Source organism: Lycorma delicatula, chromosome 6, assembly GCF_047948215.1.
Source record: "Lycorma delicatula isolate Av1 chromosome 6, ASM4794821v1, whole genome shotgun sequence".
Lineage (NCBI taxonomy): Eukaryota > Metazoa > Arthropoda > Insecta > Hemiptera > Fulgoridae > Lycorma > Lycorma delicatula.
This window is the reverse complement of record NC_134460.1, coordinates 15348547-15372279: the sequence shown is the minus strand read 5'-3', so window position 1 is coordinate 15372279 and position 23733 is coordinate 15348547. Positions and strand designations below refer to the sequence as shown.

Here is a 23733-nt window from a genome sequence, read left to right as displayed (position 1 = left end):
ACTTACAGATCTAATAGATCCAGTCGCTTTAGGCGCCTAACGTCCTCGCTGTTATCCAAGAGGTTAACCGCGAGCTAGTTCACATGTTTTGTTCGGTCTCTTTTTGTAACATGTGCTGAATCTCGGTATCTCCTCTCGAACGGTTGGCGATCTCAGATAATCCTGTATTACGAAAAAATAAATCTTTATCAGATTGATAAAAAAGGAATCGATATAAAAGTTAGAAGAAAAAAACGAGTAAAGTATTTTATACTCTTTAAAACTGAACACTCTCTTGGTTACGCTTATAAGTTGTATAACAATTATTATTAATGTTAGTTGTATTAGTTATGTAACTAATTTTATAGTTTCTGCTTAGCCCCTGAAACGCTAATATAATAATATCTTACTGAGAACTACTTTTTTTGTAGCAAAATAAAACTAAATTGAAAATTAAATTCAGGAATTTCATTATCTTTTTTTTTTTTTGTCTTCAGTCTTTTGACTGGTTTGATGTGCAGCTCTCCAAGATTCCCTATCTAGTGCCAGTCGTTTCATTTCAGTATACCCTCTACATCCTACATCCCCAACAATTTGTTTTACATACTCCAAACGTGGCCTGCCTACACAATTTTTCCCTTCTACCTGTCCTTCCAATATTAAAGCGACTATTCCAGGATGCCTTAGTATGTGGCCTATAAGTCTGTATCTTCTTTTAACTATATTTTTCGAAATGCTTATTTCTTCATCTATTTGCCGCAATACCTCTTCATTTGTCACTTTATTCACCCGTCTGATTTTTAACATTCTCCTATAGCACCGCATTTCAAAAGCTTCTAATCTTTTCTTCTCAGATACTCCGATCGTCCAAGTTTCACTTCCATATAAAGCGACACTCCAAACATACACTTTCAAAAATCTTTTCCTGACATTTAAATTAATTTTTGATGTAAACAAATTATATTTCTTACTGAAGGCTCGTTTAGCTTGTGCTATTCGGCATTTTATATCGCTCCTGCTTCGTCCATCTTTAGTAATTTTACTTCCCAAATAACAAAATTCTTCTACCTCCATAATCTTTTCTCCTCCTATTTTCACATTCAGCGGTCCATCTTTGTTATTTCTACTACATTTCATTACTTTTGTTTTGTTCTTGTTTATTTTCACGCGATAGTTCTTGCGTAGGACTTCATCTATGCCGTTCATTGTTTCTTCTAAATCCTTTTTACTCTCGGCTAGAATTACTATATCATCAGCAAATCGTAGCATCTTTATCTTTTCACCTTGTACTGTTACTCCGAATCTAAATTGTTCTTTAACATCATTAATTGCTAGTTCCATGTAAAGATTAAAAAGTAACGGAGATAGGGAACATCCTTGTCAGACTCCCTTTCTTATTAGGGCTTCTTTCTTATGTTCTTCAATTGTTATTGTTGCTGTTTGGTTCCTGTACATGTTAGCATTTGTTCTTCTATCTCTGTATTTGAACCCTAATTTTCTTAAAAACATTACCAACAAATCTAATATTTCTCATTTTAATGTCAAAGTTTTAGCCTTTTATTTATAATACATTACATTTACACGGAAACATATTATTAATATTTCTTTGAAATGTACGTATAATTTTTTTAAATAATGACAATTAGGAAGATAAAATTAATACACATTATTTTAGTAGATAAACTGAATTATCCTATCTTTATAATCGTGGTATAAATTTCACTGTTACGTTAAAAAAAATTATCCATATTTGGTGTTTTTTAAACGGTTTGATAACTGAATTTGTTTTGTTTTTTTTTTTTTACATAATACCAAGTTAAAATAACTAAAAGTAAAAACTAGAAATCTTTGTACAAGTCTACCATAAAAACCAGAATAATTGTATATAAAGTGAAGTCAGAAAAGTCGGAAATTTTAAACTCCTATATTTAAATGAGTCTTTATTTCAACATGAATGTTTCTACAGTATTGTGTTAAGTAATAAATGTATTTTATTTTTAAAAACAACGCTTGTTACACGGGCACCGTTATGATCTAAGAACTCTTTTGAATCTTATTCGAAAAGTCTCTATTACTTGCAGAAAAATGGTCGGTGTAATGCGTGTAATCTCTTGAATTTTTAATTTTAGTTCCGCTAACGTTTGCGGTCGCTAGACCTTGCTATTCGGAAAATCCCGAATAAAATATTCCCGTGCGGACAAATTAGGCGATCTAGCCGACCAAATTACGGCCCCATTTTTGGATACGATACGGTTCAGAGAGAACTGTAATAAAGCTGTAATACTTAAAGCAGTAATACACATAAAAGCAATACGATTTGTAGCACTGTGTTGCTGGACCCACATATTTAGTGGAAAATGGTACTAATTCTTGCCTCTAAAATGACCACGCTCGTGTACCGCGCTGGTATACCGGTTGTAACGCAGTAACGGTTGTAGCGTTTCCTCGGTCGTCTTAAAAAAAAAACGGTCTAATGGCAACAGATGACGAAAGTGGCACACCAAACTGTGACCTTAGGACTACAAAACGGTTTCTAATGTAACTAAAGTGGGTTTTCAGCGCTCCAATATCGACTAATCTGCTTATTCAACGTTCAGATGAAAACGAGCTTCATCTTGACATAAACATACAGTGGATTAATTTTCTATCACCCAAACGCTGCAACATGTCTTGACAAAAATTGATGCGAAAAAAATTAGCATCTATTACTTACTGGACGATTTATATTTATTAGAGGTGAAAACGTAAGTTCTTATGTACGATTCAACGGATCGGTGGTTCACCGATGTACAATGCTAATGCGTGATTAATCGTAAAACGTTTTGGACCGTTTGTTAAGGCAGTTTGAACTCTATCGGTGTTTTTCTGGCGTTTAAACGCTTTTTGATGCTCCTTTTTTAAATTTTATATGGAACCGGTTTTCTCAACCCACAAATTAACTGCATGGACAGACGGTACTCGCCCATGACATAGAATATTGACCCGATCACGAAATAATCTCGTACACTTGCAGCGGAGTCACCGTTTTTATGAAATGATTTAACTCAAGAAGCACGATATGCACACGATCGCTGTACCGGGTTTAGAAAACGGCATTAAATGAATGACTATATCCTCAAAATCAGCGTCAAACGAATAATCAAGCTTTTCATATTTCCCGTTTCACTGACGTGACGCGGATAAACTTATGCACTTAATTTTGTACCGGTAAATTTATCCTGAATATTTGTTTTCTAATTGATACAACAGATATATGTAAAAAAGAAAATTAAATTGTAAAAAAATATTTTTTAATTTATTGTAACTTGGCCGACATTTCTGACGCAGCGGCGGCATCATTTGCCTTTGATCCAGACGCTTCGAGTCCCGGCCGGGTCAGGCATAAATTTTTGGCATTTTTTGCTATTTTTACCGATTATTGTTTTACGGTTTTTCGCACGGTACAAAATAATTCATTTCATTATCATTCATCGGTAGCTGTTACAGGATGCCAGCCAAAATAAAATGGAATATAGAGTCGATTGCTGTTGGGCTTTGTCTCTTTCCTTCATTGAATATAAATACTCAACAAATCTATTCATTGTTCCAAACAGAATGTATATATTTTAGGATAATAAATAAATAAAACAGTAACAATAATATACTATCCATTAATAAAATGAATCGAGTTTATTGAGCTCTAGACAGGCAGAGGCAGCCGCTCGTGAATTATAATCCTACCACTACCCTTAGCAACGTGCCGTTACCTAAAAGTGATCTCGTCACTTGCATTCACTTTAGGTCACTTGCATCGTGTCCTAAATTTAATTTCAATGATGAAAGACACTTATTGTTTAATTAAATAAACATAGATTTGTGGGAATACAATAAACATATTAAGTAGATAAATTGTACTATTTTATAATGCAATTTACTTCTCACCGCACTTTTAAGTATCTATTTGTATGTACACCGGAGAAATGAGCAAAAGAGCTTTGAGAGCTGAATGCGCTGAACGCGCTTAATCTACATAAGAACAAACTTTGTACCTCACTTTCTTTTCCTGTTTAGCCTCCGGTAACTACCGTTTAGATAATTCTTCAGAGGATGAATGAGGATGATATGTATGAGTGTAAATGAAATGTAGTTTTGTACATTCTCAGTTCGACCGTTCCTGAGATGTGTGGTTAATTGAAACCCGACCGCCAAAGAACACCGGTATCCACGATCTAGCATTCAAATCCGTGTAAAAATAACTGGCTTTACTAGGACTTGAACGCTGTAACTCTCGATTTCCAAATCAGCTGATTTGGGAAGACGCTTTAACACAAGAACAAACTAGAAAGCTGAAATCTAACCCTTGAAAACTGTATCAAATTTTCCTACTAAGTAATATAGCAAATTACTATCTCTAATACATGAGCAATAACAATACTTGTTACAACTAGGTAAAATAAGCTCATGATGAGATAGTCAAACGAATAAATCAAAATAGATCCATATGGAAGAATCTTAAAAGAACAGCTATATTAATTGAAATCTGCTAAGAGACAAAGGGATCCTGAAGACCATTATTGAGGGTGCATTTTGGTTTGCTTGACATTTTTCCGCCACCACCCATTCGGTCGCACTAAAGTATAAGACCGAATGTCTGTGCCTAAAACAGCTACTGAGTCTCCAACAGTTTAGAGACTAGCATCCTAACATAGCTTCTAGAGCTTACCTAACAGCGTGAGCGGATTAAGCGTGGTGCCACACACTATCGGTTACGTGTCCCAACCGCTTACGCGTCATATATTTGCTAAAATGGGTAGGCGCACCCTGTCAACTACTAAAAATATATATGACATCCATAATAAAATTCATTTTGTCTAGGCTGCCCACAGGGTTCGACAATGCGGCTCTCGCCATATTGACACGCCGGTTGTGAATGGCTAATTTTCCCTTTGATCTCTAAGTTATAGGGTGCCCCGTTCTCTGGCTCCCCCAAGAGCAGGTCAGTCAAACATCAGAAGTTCATTTGATTGGACCTCCCCGCAGACGAACAGCTCATCAGCTGCCAGGCGGAACCGAAACAGGTATTGATTCAAGTTAGCGTGGTTGGTGAGCACCCGGGCACCCGTTACCCTTAAAAACGAGGATATGGGGGGATGTGGGATATCCCTCCATATCCTGTATAAACTTATACAAGGATCTTCCCTTAGTCGTGGTGCCCCGTTCCGGCTGCCATGCTTCCATCGCGTGTCTCTACGGCCTCTTCCGCAGGCGGGAGATGGGTAACCGAACGATGGTGCATATAGCAGGCAGATCACGAATGACATGAACTTCCAAAGCTATCAACAGCTCAAGAGTAAGGTACATCCCAACCACGCAGGGGGAAGACACTCACCTTGTGACGTTACCGTTCGCTACACCACCTCCTCCGTTCCAAGCCCTAAGGGGCTTTACGAGAGGTCTTCTTTATACCCTCAATTAATTACATCTCACAGTCATCAGCCAGGCCTCAGTCGGGATGCCACCGACGTAAATACCTCGGCAGAAATTTTCATCAGTAAATACATATCAAATTTCGCCTTCACAAAATGGATGTGATGCCTCCAACGGACATCACATCCAACCTAACACGATTCCCTCAAACTAACTGACCGAAAACGCGGAAGCACGAACCCCGTACCTACCGCAGATTTGACAACACCGTTCGTGAATGTTAATGCCTCAGAAAACGAACGAGTTTAAAGTTAAATCAATGCTACACCCGTACCAATCATAACTGTGTTTTACGCAACATAGAAATTCAGACCTACACGGAGGAAAGTACAGGAGAAAGGATTTTGGAAGTCCGCTGCAAACCAATCTACGGATTAACGATAACATTGAGTGAGTGGGTGGAGGAGAGATGAAGCTCAATAGGATTTAGCTACCTCAGCGCTCCGAATCGAGATAGTTTCATTAGATATCCAGAGTATTACAGAATCAATGAAAGGATTCACATTTTTAGGAATCCATACCATAGGCGTGAAACGGAGAGGTATTCGATTTCACTTATCAACGACAGTACGAAATACAGTAATAATGCATTTTTATTGTATCGTAGACTTTACGACAATCCTGATTAATATTATTTAAGAAGAAAAAATACATCATGGCTTTTACAACACTCTTATATTGATAATAAAAGATGATAAGGTGTGACGGAACGTAAAATATTTCCAGGAAATTGTTTTACGAGAACCGTCTCTTTCTTTTGAGATCAAGTAACCGTGCTAAACCAGAAATAAACGGGTTACCTAAATAAGGCGTCTTGTTTCTGAGTTTCATAAATTTTTTTACGGAAATGAAATCAATTTCTTCGGTATTACTAAATGGCCTACAATTTCTTGTGACATAAATCTGACTGGATATTTTACGTCAAATTTCAAGAATGTAAATGCAACTGAGATTCCAAACAGATAAGAAGCGATAATTCACAACATACATTATATGTTTGTAATAGGTGTAATTTTTTTTGCTAGGTGGCAAAGTGGCTGGACGGCTGTCGTCGATAGTAAACTTCGACGGATTAAAGACTCAGTGTTGCTGTGGGGCTCCTCTTGTAGGAACTCTTGTCGTGAGGAAGTGGTCCTCTGCCGGTTACAGTTGGGGCATACGAGGATCACACACGAATATCTAATGTCAGGAGGAGACCCACCCCTGTGCACACGATGCAATTGCCGCATGACTGTGCACCACATTCTCGTGGACTGTGTATGTTATGCGGCATTGCGTCGTCAGTTTAATATACCCAGCAGCATTCGTGATGTCTTGGGCAATGATGGCAGGGTTTTGGAGCGAATGTTTCTCTTTTTGCATAGTACTGGGTTACTGCAAAGGATTTAATATACTTACATATGTTTTAAGGAGAGTTTTTTAATAATTTTAACCTTTATTTTCGATTTGATTTTTTAGTTTAATTTTACTATTCAGGGTGGGGAGTTTTGCACAACCCATCAGAGTTAGGTAAGTTTTTATACTTTCTTTATTCTATTATTTTACCTTTAATGTTTTATCGATTTTGTCTGTGATATTAGTTTTGGGTTTTCTTTTGCCTTCTTGGCTTGTTTTAGTAAATTTTTATTATATGATTAATATTACATTTACACCTTGTATAGCTTCTTATTTCGGAGTTATATTGCAATTTTAATAATAACTACCGGGCGATGATAACGCCCAAGCGTTTTCGCCCGCAATCAACCAAAAAAAAAAATTCTTTTTTTACAAACGTTTCTTGAAATGTTATCTAGGTGGGCTAATGGAAAGACGCCGGGAAAATACTGTTAACAAATATTATTGATTTAGATAATATTTTTTAGTTGATTACAAATCCATCAGTTTTTCCTACAGATTCTTAACAAATCTTTATACGAGATCTGCTCGGCAATCAAATAAAACATTAAATCGTAAAAATTATGATAACTGAACATTTATAAAGGATTCAAAATTACTCGGAACAACAGATCCAATTTTCCCTGTAAAGGGTGGTATTATGATTGTATCGAGTGTTTACAGATAGCGTTACTAGAACGTTCAATTTCAGTTAATTTATTTAAATTTGAATTGAAGGTAGAAAGTCCGGTAAAACGTGGTAATTGCCGTGCAATCAAACTTACGGTAGAATGTGCTTGATCCAGTGACATTCAGAGATTAAAAAAATTATAAATTCAATCTTTAAAAAATACCATTTCTATTAATATTACAAAATATAATCTTCAAATTAAAAGTTCTATACAGAGTGATATATTTTATTTACTAGAATACGTAAGGGTATTTTTAATTTACGAATGAAAATAAATTTTTTTATTACACATTTTTAAATCTTTCATCAAAATATTTCAGCTTCTTACCTCGATAAAACTTATCAAAACCATAATCGATCGATTTTTCGTGGATTTTGGTCGATGGATCGATCTATAAAAGCTTTCAGCTACCGATCGAGTGGGTCTCGTAGCGAATACTTACGGAAGGTTTATCCTTTACCCCGATTTATCCTGTTATATTAGGATAATTCTGAATTACTCCTTGTAGATCGATGCTGAGAATGCGCATTCAGTCCTCTTAATCCAACCTGAAATGAAATAAAAAATTTAAAAAGTCATTTAGTAATGCAACAATTTCAACAAAACAATTTTACGCTTCGGTTCAATATCTTTATCGAAGTTATTGTTTGTAGTGAAAAAAAATCAATCGATTAATTAAAAAGATTCTAGGGGTAATTTTATAAAAAGAAATTATTTAAAATATAATTTAGAAAACGACAACGTGTTTTTGTTGGATGTCATTTTCATACGTTATAATTACGTTACGTACAGAATCATTAATTAAATTAATGTGTAAAACTCATTAAAAATGTAAAAATATTCATATTTCTTGATTACCCAGACCTTTTCCTTTTTTTTATCTCTTTCTATATAATGTATATACGTGTGCGTGTGTATACGTGTACGTGTGATAAAATATTTATTCATTTAAATAACTTCATTGTCTACCGGGTCGATAGAATTATTAACTCGTGGCAGAATTTTATAGAGGAATGAAAATTGTTGGGGGAAAAAAAGGTGAAAAAGAGAACAGAATGTGACTGAATTCAAAAAAAAGAGAAAGATAGTAAATAAAACGGGAAAGAAGGTCGAGGGAAAAACGCTTTTTTCTGTAAAACGTACTACTAAGGGGTTGGAAAGATGAAAATGAGGAGGTCGATGGGTGTGGTGGGCAATTTATATGATAATATAGGGCAGGCGGCGAGTAATCGCGAGGGAATTAAAGAAAAACCTTCCAACTTGCAGAGACATCGTTTCCTCATGCTACAATTCCTTTGTTTGTGTGTATATATATATATATCTTTACACCTGGCGTCGACTTAAATTCAACTCTCAATGACATGGTAATTTATGTAGACTAAACACACATTAAAAATCTAAAATGCTATTTGTATAACTAATTTTGAAGTTTTCTATAACTTATTTCATTAAAGAAATTAATGAACAAAATATTAATTCATTTTATATAAATTTTAATCTAATTATTACAGCTATCAAAAATTTTACTGCTCACTTTTTCTCCCCAAAGAGAGGGAATTCCAGTACTAAGATTATTATCTGAAGTACGCACACACGCTCTTAGAATATAGAAGTATTACCTAAGTTGAGAAATTAAATGTTTAAGTTCGTATCTCTATTTCGTTTCAGAGAAATGTAACGATTACTTTTCTTCGTAAAGGAAAATCGTATGTTCAATTTATTTTAAGGAACTTCAAAGAATTATTGTTTAAACTTACCGATTAAAACATTTTTAGTACTTCAATACAAGAAAACTTATCAGCTTGTTATAAAACTTATATTGTTGTTCTACTAAAGCATTATTGAAGTATTATATATTTTTTTATTATTCCATTATAATGAAGAAATACAGTAAAAAATAATAATATTACTGTAACATTTACTACTGTAAATTAGTGAAGGAAAAGGAATACAATTACATCTATCGTTAAAGAAGTGATGGTAACTTCAGTAAATTAATTTCTAAATTCTATAACTATTCAATGTATAATATAGATATACACTCACATAAATTAGAATATACGTGAAAAATTAATTCAGTGTAACATTCATTAATATATTTATATGTATATATATATATGTGTGTGTGTGTGTGTGTGTGTGTGTGTGTGTGTGTGTGTGTGTGTGTGTGTGTGTGTGTGTGTGTGTGTGCATAGGTAACAAAGTTACTTTAATAAAGATCTTGCTGAAATTCCTCAGAAAAAATCGAAATTAATTTTTTCGCGTTATTTCCCCAACCTCTGAACGAATGTTGAAAAAAAAGATAACATGTCAAATACCCATACATAAAAGTATTTGAGTATATTCCCTAATAAGAAAGGGAGTCCGACAAGGATGTTCCCTATCTCCGTTACTTTTTAATCTTTAAATGGAACTAGCAGTTAATGATGTTAAAGAACAATTTAGATTCGGAGTAACAGTACAAGGTGAAAAGATAAAGATGCTACGATTTGCTGATGATATAGTAATTCTAGCCGAGAGTAAAAAGGATTTAGAAGAAACAATGAACGGCATAGATGAAGTCCTACGCAAGAACTATCGCATGAAAATAAACAAGAACAAAACAAAAGTAATGAAATGTAGTAGAAATAACAAAGATGGACCGCTGAATGTGAAAATAGGAGGAGAAAAGATTATGGAGGTAGAAGAATTTTGTTATTTGGGAAGTAAAATTACTAAAGATGGACGAAGCAGGAGCGATATAAAATGCCGAATAGCACAAGCTAAACGAGCCTTCAGTAAGAAATATAATTTGTTTACTTAAAAAATTAATTTAAATGTCAGGAAAAGATTTTTGAAAGTGTATGTTTGGAGTGTCGCTTTATATGGAAGTGAAACTTGGACAATCGGAGTATCTGAGAAGAAAAGATTAGAAGCTTTTGAAATGCGGTGCTGTAGGAGAATGTTAAAAATCAGATGGGTGGATAAAGTGACAAATGAAGAGGTATTGCGGCAAATAGATGAAGAAAGAAGTATTTGGAAAAATATAGTTAAAAGAAGAGACAGACTTATAGGCCACATACTAAGGCATCCTGGAATAGTCGCTTTAATATTGGAAGGACAGGTAGAAGGGAAAAATTGTGTAGGCAGGCCACGTTTGGAGTATGTAAAACAAATTGTTGGGGATGTAGGATGTTGAGGGTATACTGAAATGAAACGACTAGCACTAGATAGGGAATCTTGGAGAGCTGCATCAAACCAGTCAAATGACTGAAGACAAAAAAAAAAGAAAAGTATTTGAACCAAACTGAAGAAATTCGTATCGGCTAATCTTGACACATTAACCGTATGTGTCAATCTTATATAACCTTATATATCTTGATATATAAGGTATCCTCTTATCAGAATGTATAAGGCTGATATATAAGGTCACGTATGAGAGTGTGCCGCATGTACACACACAGATAAATATGTTTCTTCGATATAGACAAACTAGTTGGACTCAAAACGTAAAGATTTTTCAAAAACCCTGACATCCCATTTTCTACATGTCACCGTACTTTCCCTCTGATTCTACCGATATTCGCTTGAAAAGTAAAAGGTATTACTGTCTAAATACAATAAAATCATATACATTTAAAGGAACTAGTAATTATTTTATTATTGAGTTATATAGATTCTAAATTCTGACGGAGGATTATAGCAAAATTGAACAGACTAAAGACAACCATTTTCATTATATTAAAAAAAAAACCAATTCAAGATTTGTCAGTTTCTTAAGTTTTCTCAATACTACTTTGTTGCCAAAGCTTACACTGTGAAATCTAATGCCGGTCCACATTAAATAAACGAAAGCACAAACTACTGTTCAAATTTCAACCATCCATAAAAAGGGAGTATCAAAACACGAGATGGCCAAATTTCAAGACATTAATTTATCAAAGTTCACCTCCGAAATCGCAAGATGAAAAGAACTATAACCATCTTTTTTTTGTGTCTTCAACTCGGTGCAGAAGACGTCAATATCCACCGCATCTCTAATTAAATCGATAATAATATCTGCAGAAGTAGACGGTTCAAAGCGAATAACAAACGTAGGCTTAATTTTAGGCTTGAAAAAATCGGTTTCACTAGTATCAGTACCTACAATAAATTTTCTGTTATTTTTTAACTGGACCGTTCTAGCTCTTTTTTACCTTTCTTTTAGGCCTAACGAGATTCCAATCGTTCCCATTCTCAACGGGAATTTTCAGCCACAAACGGAGGGATAACATCAATCTCGGCGGAACCCTGTTGTTATTCTTTTTATTACTCTTCTTCTCTGTCCGGTGCGACTGATTTGTCTGTGTTTGGAATTTTAGTGACCTGACTATACAATCTATTCGATTACGAAGACAAAAAACCGCCCGTATTAATTTTATCAAGTATGTCGACAAGTGTTTTGTTTTCAGATTGTAAAGAAACAATTTCCCTATTCGTGTCTGAGATATGATCGATCAACAAACCTCCCTAGAGTTAAGTGTTCAATCGCATCAAATAATTTGTTGATGAAAGCTTCACAGTGACATTCAGAGACGCGATCGGTATCAACATCACCGTTCTTGACGTTTTAGAGGAAGTAAACGGAAGAACCAGACGCTGCAGACAAAGTGCTACCACCACCTACAGGCGTGCTGTCAACGATACTAAATCGACCATCAACAGGTGTGCTGTCATTCTTAGGAATCCTATTGCAACTATCGCAAAGGTATTTCCTAACACCTTCCAGCATGTAGATGTCAACCTCATCGCTGCCGACATGAACACGATAAGGATGAAATATCCTACCACAGGGCTCTTTACAAGGCAGACGCTTCCGTTTCCCAAAGAAGAACTTACCTCAACCGCAAATAACTTTGGATGGACCATCACGTCAATACGACGGAAATAAAACGCAGAACCTAACTAAATTAAAAGCTAAGTCAAAAAATAAAAACTTCTTGTGCCGTCAGTTGGCGTGCCTCTTAAAAAAAAAAGAAACCTCAACTTTTGGCCGGAGGTGAGATAAGAGTATCTATTCCCTAACCTGCCGGAGGATCGACAAAAAGTTTGACCTCACAACCCACCTACTGGGAAAAATCGATTATAAAAATGACCGACCGTGAAAGATGGAATTTCAGAAAAAGTAATGGAGAGAAAAGATCAAACCCACAGAAAGGTTGGTCCTTTATCCGTCGGTCCCTTTAGGTTTATACGCTTTTACGTTTGGTTCTTTATCCGGACCGGGATAAAAGCCGATCGACTAATCCGACCTAAAAAAAAACCAAACAGTTTCCCGGACCCGACTGGCTGAGTCAACAGACTGAAAAATCCCAGCCAACAGCACAGCTGAAAGAATAGGTAGGAAAAACTAGAATAGGTAGGCTACACAAAGATGTAAAGCAGTATTTCTTAATCTTTTAAGTGAGCCGCACCCCTTTTAATAAAGGGGTGCGGCTCACTTAAAAGTGAAAAAAGTGAACGTTGAAAAAAGGTCTCCGCACCCCTATCGCACAAATACCAAGAGCCGGCTGCAATTATCAACGTCGGTTGACTCATCCAGTTGTACGCTTACTTTTAGCGGACTGGCTTTTATGTCTTCTATTATTTGTAGTAAAATATCTTTACCGAGATCTTGAATTCGCGATCGAATTATATCGTTCGATAACGGAATCTGCTGAATTTTTTTATGCGCTTCAGAATCCAATACAGTTTCAGCTATTATCAATGCACAAGGTTTTATTAATTCCTCGGCGATCGTGTGGGGTTTTTTCCTTTGCACACAAATATGCCACTTGAAATGACGTTTCTAACAGGGGCTTTTGAATTGCTGGCTGGCATAATTTTAATATATTACCGCCGGTATCAAATCGAGCGTTTTTTCACTTCAAGCTGTTCATACTATGGCCTGCACCTTCCCCACCATGCAGATTGTTGAAATGCTCTAATAACTTTGACGGTTTGAGATTGGAGTTTGAAAATATCTTGGAACATAAGATGCATTGAGGTTGCTGCTTACCATCTTTTTCTGTTGTACAAGTGTATCTATAAGCAACATACTTGTCGTTCCATTGGCGTTTTTTTGACATAGCAGGGTTCACTATAATCAATTAAATTATTTACAAATAACGTATAAAAAATAACAAAAATACAACCAAATCTCGTATAACACGGATTAATAAATTGTGGCATATGTTTCATTGAAACATATGTTTGTGGCATAAATTTGTGGCTCGGGTGTATTATTTTAAATTAAAGAGAAAAATTCTTACATTTGTATTATCGATGTATCCTGTTTGGGCTTGAATCACTGATCGATATGAATGTATTAAATAGGTAAGTAACGTAAATAATCGGATGCTTAAATGCGTACACGTGTCCGTCTCAAGAGGTTTTTCAACAAACTGGCGATGACGCAGAAACAACAACTCAGGCAGAGAGTAACGGAATGGAAGCGGACGCAGCCAAATCTACCTAACCGTTTTTAAACAAAAAACAATTGGTTGATGTCATCGAAAATTCAAATACATATTTTTCAAATATCGCAAAAATAATATATGTATATTGTTAGAGGCTTCTCTCGCATCCCCAAAAATACCTTCCCGCATCCCCAGGGGAGCGGGCACCCCCGGTTAAGAATCACTGATGTAAAGAAATAACTACAAGAGTGAACATAATATCAAGTGCTTCTCAGAAAATCGTTGCAAGTTACGGGGCCACAGGCCGAGACGTTAAAATTATAATAATAGTAAAAGTGATTTTTCACAAAAAAAAAATTATTATACTAAATATTTTTATAGAATAATGTGATTACAAAACTATCAAAAAAATAATATTTAAATTAATAATAGAATATTTATACCGTTATACGAATGATGTAATCGTTTTGTTGTGGGGTAATTTTGTTTAAATTTGTATACTTATTACACGAAAGAAATAAGTTAGCTCTCACCCTTCTTTTTTTTTTTTTTTTCTCTCAGCTCCCCTGGGCCGGACCGACTTGGTATTACGCCACCCAGGGGAGTGTCTTTAAACTCAAATAGGCCTCCCCACCTACCGGCTATATACCGGCAAGGCAGGTCGGCCTACCGGTTAGCTCTTTTTGAGAGTTCTTTATCAATAGACCCAAAAGGGCAATACTAATACACCACGCCAGACCCAGTTCGCCGCGACGCGGTACCGGGTCCCTTCAGTATTCAGTGTGCTGTTGCCTGACTTACCCGTGGAGTCCTTGGTGGCTCATCAGTGCCAACACACCGCAGCATGCTGGACCTCACCAGCAAGGCTGTCCACCCAGTCCTATTCTAGCCAACACCTTGTCTTCTCTCGTCGGAGTATTTCTGTAGAACAACTTGTCTAACAAAACTAGCAAAATTATTCCAGTTTGACTCGCTTCTTAGCATGTAGTCTATTGTTGTCTCTGGAGTTATACCTGTGAGTGCCTTACTATGTCTAAGTGTGTCCCACCTATTGCACTCAAAAAAGGTGTGCTCAGCATCATCTATCTCGTTGCAGTAGTCGCAAATTGGCTTTCTCTCTTGCCTATTTTGTGCAGGTAGTTATTGAAGGAACCATGTCCTGTAAAAAACTGCGTTAGGTGATGATCAACCTCACCAAATCTTCTCGACAACCACGGCTTGATGTCGGGGATGAGGGTTCTCGTCCATCGACCCACAGCTTCCTGCGACCATCTTTCCCGCCAGATATTATAAACGGCATCCCTGACCTCTTGTTCTGGCTTGCCTTGTGCCCTCTCCACCCTCTTTTTTGCGATTAGGTCAATAGGAGGTGTACCCGATAACACGCACAGGGCGGCATAGGACACTGTCCTGTATGCGGACACAACACCTAGGAGCACACACCTGTGCGTCCTCCCCAGTCTCTCTTTGTTGCGCCTGATGGCGATAGAGCGCCACCAGGCCGGAACGGCATACATAAGCGAAGACACGACGGTGGTCACCAGTAAACGGCGCTTTGAGGCCCGAGGGGCATTCTGCGATGACATAATGATGTTTAGACTTTTTATCATCCTTTCTGCCTTGTTGCTTACATCGACTATGTGCTCGGTGTATCTACCGTTTTTCTGGAGGATAACTCCTAAGTACTTGATGTTATTCGCTTCTTCTATAGCATGACCGTTGATGGAAATATTGAACGGTTCTAGCACTCTTCTACCCGTAAAGGCAATACACCGGCATTTATCCGTAGACAGTTGCAGACCGCTGGACCTCAACCACTCCTATATAGTGTCGATGGCCGCATACACCCTCTCCCGCACCTCCAAGACCGTCCTTCCTTCTACGAGGACTGCAAGGTCATCTGCATAAGCCAGGACCTGGACGCCGACAGGAAACTCCTTCTGAAGGAGTTCATCTATAATCACCAGCCACAACAACGGCCCCAGAACAGAGCCCTGCGGAACTCCACCGTGCATTTGAAAATGTACTGTTTCTTCCTGTGCTTCCACCAGATATCCTCTGTTGGACAAGTAACATTCAATTTGCCTACGCAGGTACGGGCTGAGGCCCCTAGCCGCAATTGCGTCATTAATATGACCCCGCAAACACCCTGCAAACACTTACTCTTACTTAATTTATAGAGTTCAAATAAACAGACTGCGCAAACGACCGTTAAAAGCGGCCGATTCAAAAGCATGTCCTGTAAATCCTGATGCATATAAAAGCAAACTACGCGACGTTAATATTCAGTAACCACGTGCTATTAAATTTTACAAGAATTACTTATATATTTTAAATTTAAATAAATACAGACATTTTGAGTTTTTAAGAGTTCTGAAATCGTCAATTGTCCAAAAATAGTAAAAGTTAACTAATATCTAAGATTGAATTTCTATGATAATAAACAAATAATACATTCAATTTAGTTTTTGTCAACCGATTGAGAAATCCGTAGTGCTGCCATATTAAAAAATCAACAGGAGGCTCAACTTTGTTTTTATTATATTACCCGATTCCCAATAATTTGGTTAAATAGTATCAGGTACATGTTTTATACAATTTTTCCATTCCGGCCGGCCTATTTTATCGATGGTTTTTAAGCCCAAACTTTTAACATCAGATATTTTAAAAGCAATATTTTCTGACGTTAATTAACTTTTGATTTGTCCCTAAATTAACTCAAGCGGATCGAATACACATCGAAGCACGGTTTTACCACTGGATCTCGCTAACTCATCGATTTTGTGCGCATTAAAATTACTTTAAATACGCGAAACCCTTTGCAATAATCGAAGGTTAGGTTCATCCTCTTTAACAATCACTCCTTTTGAAATAGGCATATTTTGATGTTCTTTTTCCACGACGAAAAAGGAATTCTTTCCTTTTTAGACGAACGATAAGCGGTGTTGTCTAAGATGATAACCAAATTATTTTACAGAGGAGCTAATACATCAATAAACCGTTTTTAAATAAATAAAATTCGCGTACTTTTTTATGAATCGCGTCGTTATCGAAATCGTCAAATTTTTCATCGATTGACCTGCGGGGTTTTGGATTTTTAGGAAACCGTATTTCATTACTAGATTCATACTCGCGAATCACATCGTTCACTGAAGCAACATAACCTTCAATTTTTTTTTTTTTTTTTTTTTTTTTTCACTCTACTCCCCTGTGCCGGTCCGACTGGTTGGTATTGCGCCACCCAGGGGAGTGTCTGGTAAACTCTAACGAGCCTCTCCGCCTACCGGCTGAACGTCCGGCATGGCAGGTCGGCTCGCCGGTGTCAGCTCTTTTGAGTGATTTTCTGTTTGCCCATTTGGAAACCACGACATACCTCAAATAGCCGTAACGTGGCACCGGGTCTTTTCTTACTCTTCTTCTTCATCGGAACCTATCTAAACCCTTGGAGTCCTCAGTGGATCACTGAGAACGACATACCTCAGCGTGCCATCTCTCACCACTGAGGCTGTCCACCCTACCCTATTCTACACTAGTAACCTAGTCGCCTTTCATCTATATCCTTCTCTGTTAATACTGCTACTATAAATTCCGTAACCTTCTTCCAGTTTATTTCGCTCCTCAAAATGTGCTCTAGGACCTCTGCTGGGCTCATACCTATTATGCCACAGTTCCTCCTTTTAATTGCCCTCTCGCAGAAGAAAAATGTGTGTTCTGCATTGTCAATTCTCTCACAGTACATACATTCTGGACCTGGCCTTCTTCCAACACGATGGAGGTACTCATTGAAATTGCCATGACCTGTAAAAAACTGGGTGATATGATAATTTAACTCACCATGTTCCCTGTCTAACCATAGTGTAAGATCTGGAATCAGCTCCTTCGTGCCTCTGGCTGGTCCATCCTCCTGCCATCTATGTCTAAGTCTATCTTTGCTTCATTTGCTTCGAGGCCTTGCGCCCTTTCGATTCTATTTAGGGCCATTAAGTCTATTGGTGGCACCCCAGACAACACGCACAACGCCTCATAGGAGACCGTCCTGTAAGCTGAAACAACCCCCAGCAACAGCCTCCTATGAGTACTAACCAGTCTGTTCAAATTTCTTTTAACCCTGACTGAGTGCCACCACACTGGTACTGCATATAACATCATAGATGTCACTGTGGACGCTATCGCCCTTCGCTTAGTGGGTATTGGAGCTCTCTGCGAAGACATTATTATATTCAAATTCTTAGTCATCTGTTCACCTTTGGCACATATGTCTATTATATGCTGGGTGAACCGGCAATTCCTCTCATAAGTCACACCCAGGTATTTAATGTTTTCGACCTCTGTTATTTGTTGGTTTCCAATTTGGATGGCCGGACGGTCTAAAATCCTCTTCCCTGTGAACATAATATATTTACATTTTTCTATTGCCAGCTGGAGTCCCCTCTCTTTCAACCAATTATCTATCGTCCGTAACGTGTTGTTAGCACTCTCTTGTACATCGACAGTTGTTTTACCCTTGATGAGTATCGCCAGGTCATCGGCATAGGCAATTACTTGTACCCCATCCTGATAGTCTAGTCTTAATATCCCATCGAAGGCCAGTATCCAGAGTAAGGGTCCCAGTACAGACCCCTGTGGCACACCGCCATAAATATTGAAACGTAGGCACTCGCTCTGCGTCTCCACCAAGCATTCTCTATTTGAGAGGTATTCCCCTATCTGCCTTCTTAAATAAGGACTGATACCTTTTTCCACTAATGCCCTATTTATTGATTCCCACTTAATAGAACCGAATGCATTTTTTACATCTAAAGCTATGAATAGGGGAATACGCCTCGTTCTCCATGTGCCGCTCCTAGTATCCTTAGCCCAGTCGATCACCTTTGTCGCCGCCTGTATCGTCGAACGACCCTTCATGAATCCAAACTGATTTTCACTAATGCCTATTCCTTCCTCAAGTTCCTTAAAGATTCGGCCAGGGAGCATCTTCTCCACTACCTTCGCCATGGTATTTAAAAGACTCAATGGTCTGTATAAAGGTTCTCCATTCTCATTTGTGCCTTTTGGGATAAACACCACCCTAGATTCCTTCCAGATTCCTGGAAATGTTTTGTTTTCTAATCCATGGCTGGCAACATACTCTGGCAAGATACTCTGGTCGCTTTTCATTTCGTGTAAATCTTTCGCCTTTTACTAAAGATTTCCGTGGAAAGAGGCAGATGATGAGGCAAGTGATGAGTCTCCACTTAGTTAATTGTTTATTAACGACATCCGAAATCAACGTCGTTGGATTACACTGCAAGTTTCTTTTGTAAGTATTTAAAATTATGTGTTTTTCCGCACGACTTAAGGGCTTTTTTCGCAGCCTTTTTTTCGGAAGGGATATCAATAATCGTACATATTACCATCCTAATCGATATCAGACATGGTGTCAAAATAACGGTACAACTCAAGTCTTACAGACACAAATTAGGAATATACTACACGCAGTAAACTTTAAAAATTTGCACTACATTATTTAAACAACATTAAAGTAAATTACTCGTATGTTACAGAAACACAAAAATTGAATACGAGAACAAAAGAGCGAACGTATGAAAATATGAAGGTTTTAATAGAATTGAGAAAACATAACGTTATATAAACGTTTGATTACATGACTACTATACGAAAAATTAATTATACGGTGACTAATATACGAGACACGATTATAGTGTTGTATATAGATATAGCCGCGTTGTGAAACGGCACTGATACAAGGCACGTGACTCAATAGCTCATGACGAAATTATTAACACAAACGCAACGTTTCCTTATTCTTCAGTATATAAGCTAACCGAATACAGTTATAGGATACCGCATATATAAGTTCAAAAAATTCTTCCTTTTTTCCTGTTTAGCCTCCGGGAATTACCGTCAGGGATTACTTCAGAGGTTGATTAAGGATATTTATGAGTGTAAATGAAGTGAAAACTTATACAGTCTCAGATCGATCGTTTCTGAGATGTGCGGTTAATTTAAACCCAACTACCAACGAACATCGTGGATACCGATCCACGATCTAGTATTCAAATCCGTGTAATCGTAACTGCCTTTCTAGGGCTGGAACGCTCGATTTCCAAATCGGCTAATTTGGGAAGACTTGTTCACCGCTAGACCGACCCGGTGGGTTTCAGTTGAAGAAACATTTTTTTCTATCCTTTTTTTAAACAGCATGGGGACGACCGGTAATCGCCTAAAAACGCGTTGCGTCAATAGCGCCCATGTGTCTTGGCGTTGAAGCGCTCCCCTTAGGGCTTAGGGCCTAGTAAGAGGGCCCCTTAGGGCTTAGTAAGAGCTTAGGGCTCTTACAGGCCACCCATCGGGGTCCCCTCTGGATCATAAGAATATCCCGACCGTCCCTTCTGGAATGCCGAGACCCCTCCCCAGGAGGGCTACCCTTCCCAGCCGAATCCTACTCATGGTCCGGATATGTTCCACTCATATCTCCCCGCCTCTCACACTATGAGAGTCCTTAATGCGTCATCGGAAACACCCGAGCTAGCCACTCTTGTGTGTGTGGTTGAGCCAAGACGTCCTCAGCAGAAAGGCTATTTCTTTGGTCCTACACGACCTCCATGTTTCGACCCCAGGTGCCATACATTTTTACACCTCTTTTTTTTTTGTTTTTTTATATCGCGCGATAACCTCAGTTTACCTTCAATAAAAGCAACTGAAATACATTTTCGGACACAAAAAAATACAAATGAGACACAATTAGTATACGTGAAAAAGTAACAACGGAACACAATTATCTAAAACTACAAGCTGTCCACAAAAACAACGTCTTAGCACAAAAACAACGTGAGACATGCGGGCTATGATTATTTATCGTAACTTGCTCAAGAACTGGAACAGAGATCCACCGATGAAAATGCATTCGCATACTTGACCCGCGTACTTGCGTACACTATCCGACTAATAAGAAAGTGCAATGATACAACGATAGGAATTACACTTGATAATAATAAGATTACAATATTCAAGCGACATAAATATGTCTCGCGCCATAATATCCTACACCCAATGATATGGATATGTCACGCCGCATGAGACAGTACAAGCAACTTATAAACGCAAAAAAAAATCATCGAAATCCTATATAATAACACGAAAGATTCAGGTAAAAAAACATAAAAACAAATTCAAAATGAGACTGAACGGACGAGAAAACTACCCTTGTTCCGAGTCACGGTGTCGACGAAACGAAGCAAGCCGACCTTACTCGGCCCCCCATATCTCAGTTCAAGAAAATGGGTAAAAGCCACTCTTGCAACTCATGCGTAGTAGACGAAAATATTCAATATATGGTACCATCCCCCCCCCCAAAAAGTTATAAGTTTTATCTATAGCAATTATTTATTTTAAATATACACAAACATTCTCAAATTCGCTGACTGTATACCATTTACTGTTATTTAATATACAAAAAAAATCGTTAATAAATAATTATAAATCAAAACCAATGATATGTGACATTACGTAAAGTCAAAACAATTTGTGCATAATATATTCAATAAAACTGGAAATTTATGTCAGATGCAGCATCGGTTTTTGACAGTTAATAATAATGCCATCGTTAAAATATTCTTTTAGGAATTATTCATTATTATTATTAGTCACGCTACGCGTTGAATACAGTGTATTTCCATTTTATAGGAAAAAAAATGAGCGAATGGACACATATGAATAAAATAATGATTAAAAAAGTAATTATATATATTTTATCACTTTGCTGGCACAGATATATATACTTTATTTATTACTTTGCTGGCATCATAGATCTAGAATTATGCTGCAAACAGGAAAATCTGATAATCAGTCAAAAAATGGGGTACGGGTTCTTTTGTACTTCTCAATGTTTCATGACTCAAAAACCCCCCAAAAAAAAACAAAAAAAGTAAGAGTAATGTTGGTAAGTTCGTACCTATGTACGTACCAGTTGACATGTCTGAAGCTAAATAAATTTTGACTGGATAAACAGATTTTTGTGAGATTCTGTACAGATAGAGGTTGTGTACGGGGCAATTTGTTGGAAAAATAATTTTAGGGTCAATATTTACTAGATCGTGGATACCGGTGTTCTTTCGCGGTTGGGTTTCAATTAACCACACATCTCAGGAACGGTCGAACTGAGACTGTGCAAGACTTTCTTTCTTTTTCCTGTTTAGCCTCCGGTAACTACCGTTTAGATAATACTTCAGAAGATGAACGAGGATGATATGTATGAGTGTGAATGAAGTGTAGTCTTGTACATTCTCAGTTCGACCGTACCTGAGATGTGTGGTTAATTGAAACCCAACCACTAAAGAACACCGGTATCCACGATCTAGTATTTAAGTCCATGTAAAAATAGCTGGCTTTACTAGGACTTGAACGCTGGAACTCTCGACTTCCAAATCAGCTGATTTGGGAAGACGCGTTCACCACTAGACCAACCCCCTTACACTTCATTCACACTCATACATATCATCCTCATTCATCCTCTGAAGTATTATCTGAACGGTAATTACCGGAGGCTAAACAGGAAACAGAAAAAAGAAAGGGTCAATATTTCTAGGCGGTAACAGGAGTTTTTTTGGGGGTCAATTTTCTCAGAGTTTTTCAAGCATAATTCCACTTTATATTAAGCTCAGTACATGCGTACATGCTTATCTTACCGTTAAAAAAAATGAATGCCTTACATTCCCGCTTCACCAAAAATCGATAAATGCTATCATTTTATTTAACAGATGGTTTTTAACCGATTTTTTTTAATGTCTTGATAGGCATAGTAGGAGAAGTGCAAGCGACCTAAGAAATACGTTTCGGGCAAAATTGGTGGTGGGGAAGCCGATCAAAAGTTAAAAATATCGAATTTTTTAATTTTTCAAAGTATTTTTGGGTTTATTTAAACTTTTAATATTATTAAATGTTAAAATAAGTTTAAATAAACTTTTAGTATTAATTTTACAATAAAATTTCATTATCATTCATCCCCGCCTTCAAAAAAGTGAGCTTAAGTAACTTTTTTTGGTTGTTCATTTTTTAGTGATATTTTTCCAGTTAATATAATAAAGTAGAAAAATCAAACCGTTTTCTTGGAAGATGATTTTGGAGGTGGAGGAGCTGAAAAAATTTAAAAAGCACCATTTTTTGAATTTTTTTTAACTTTTTTTTGTTTATTTAAAGTATAATGATAATTTTACAATAAACCTCATTAAAAATTACCCCCACCCAAACAAAGAAATCTTAGGTAATTTTTTCACGTATAATTATTTTTCCACAATATAACAATAAATAACCGATAAAGCATAAACAGGTAATAAAATATGTCGTTTTAAGTTCGTATGTCGAACTTAAAACTTTAAGTTCGTATGTTCGTTTTAATATGTCGTATGTTCGTTTTAAGTTCTAATATTAGAACTTAAAACGAATTTTACTTGTAGTTACAAAAGTTACAAAAAACGATTAACACAAAAAGTATTTTTAATGTAAGTTTGTACCGATGGTCATTTAAAACTAATAAACCGCTTGACTGAAACGAACGATTTTATTACCGTTGTTTTAAATTAAATTTAATAACCGTTTGAAATCGATTAAATTATCAGTTTAACTTTATCGGGTAGTTAATAAAGCTTAAACAGAAAGCATATCGTTATTTTTGGCTTAACCTTTTGAACATCTTCGCTAAATCGCTGTCTACAAAAGATAAACCGTACGACTCCGGCAACAACAATTAAAAAACTTACATAATTCACATATGAAAAGTTTGATAAACTGTTCTTCAGATACAACCT

At 36.9% G+C, this 23733-nt stretch overlaps 1 protein-coding gene and 1 non-coding gene across 2 annotated transcripts in view; both read left to right on the top strand.

Moving 5' to 3' along the window:
- The window catches only part of LOC142326569 (uncharacterized), a 427256-nt gene that overhangs the window by 113397 nt on the left and 290126 nt on the right, over window positions 1–23733 (top strand). The gene's annotated exons all lie outside the window — the stretch shown is intronic.
- On the top strand, window positions 19065–19183 carry LOC142327151 (U5 spliceosomal RNA). Its single transcript, XR_012756937.1, has one exon. It is a non-coding gene; the product is annotated as a U5 spliceosomal RNA (small nuclear RNA).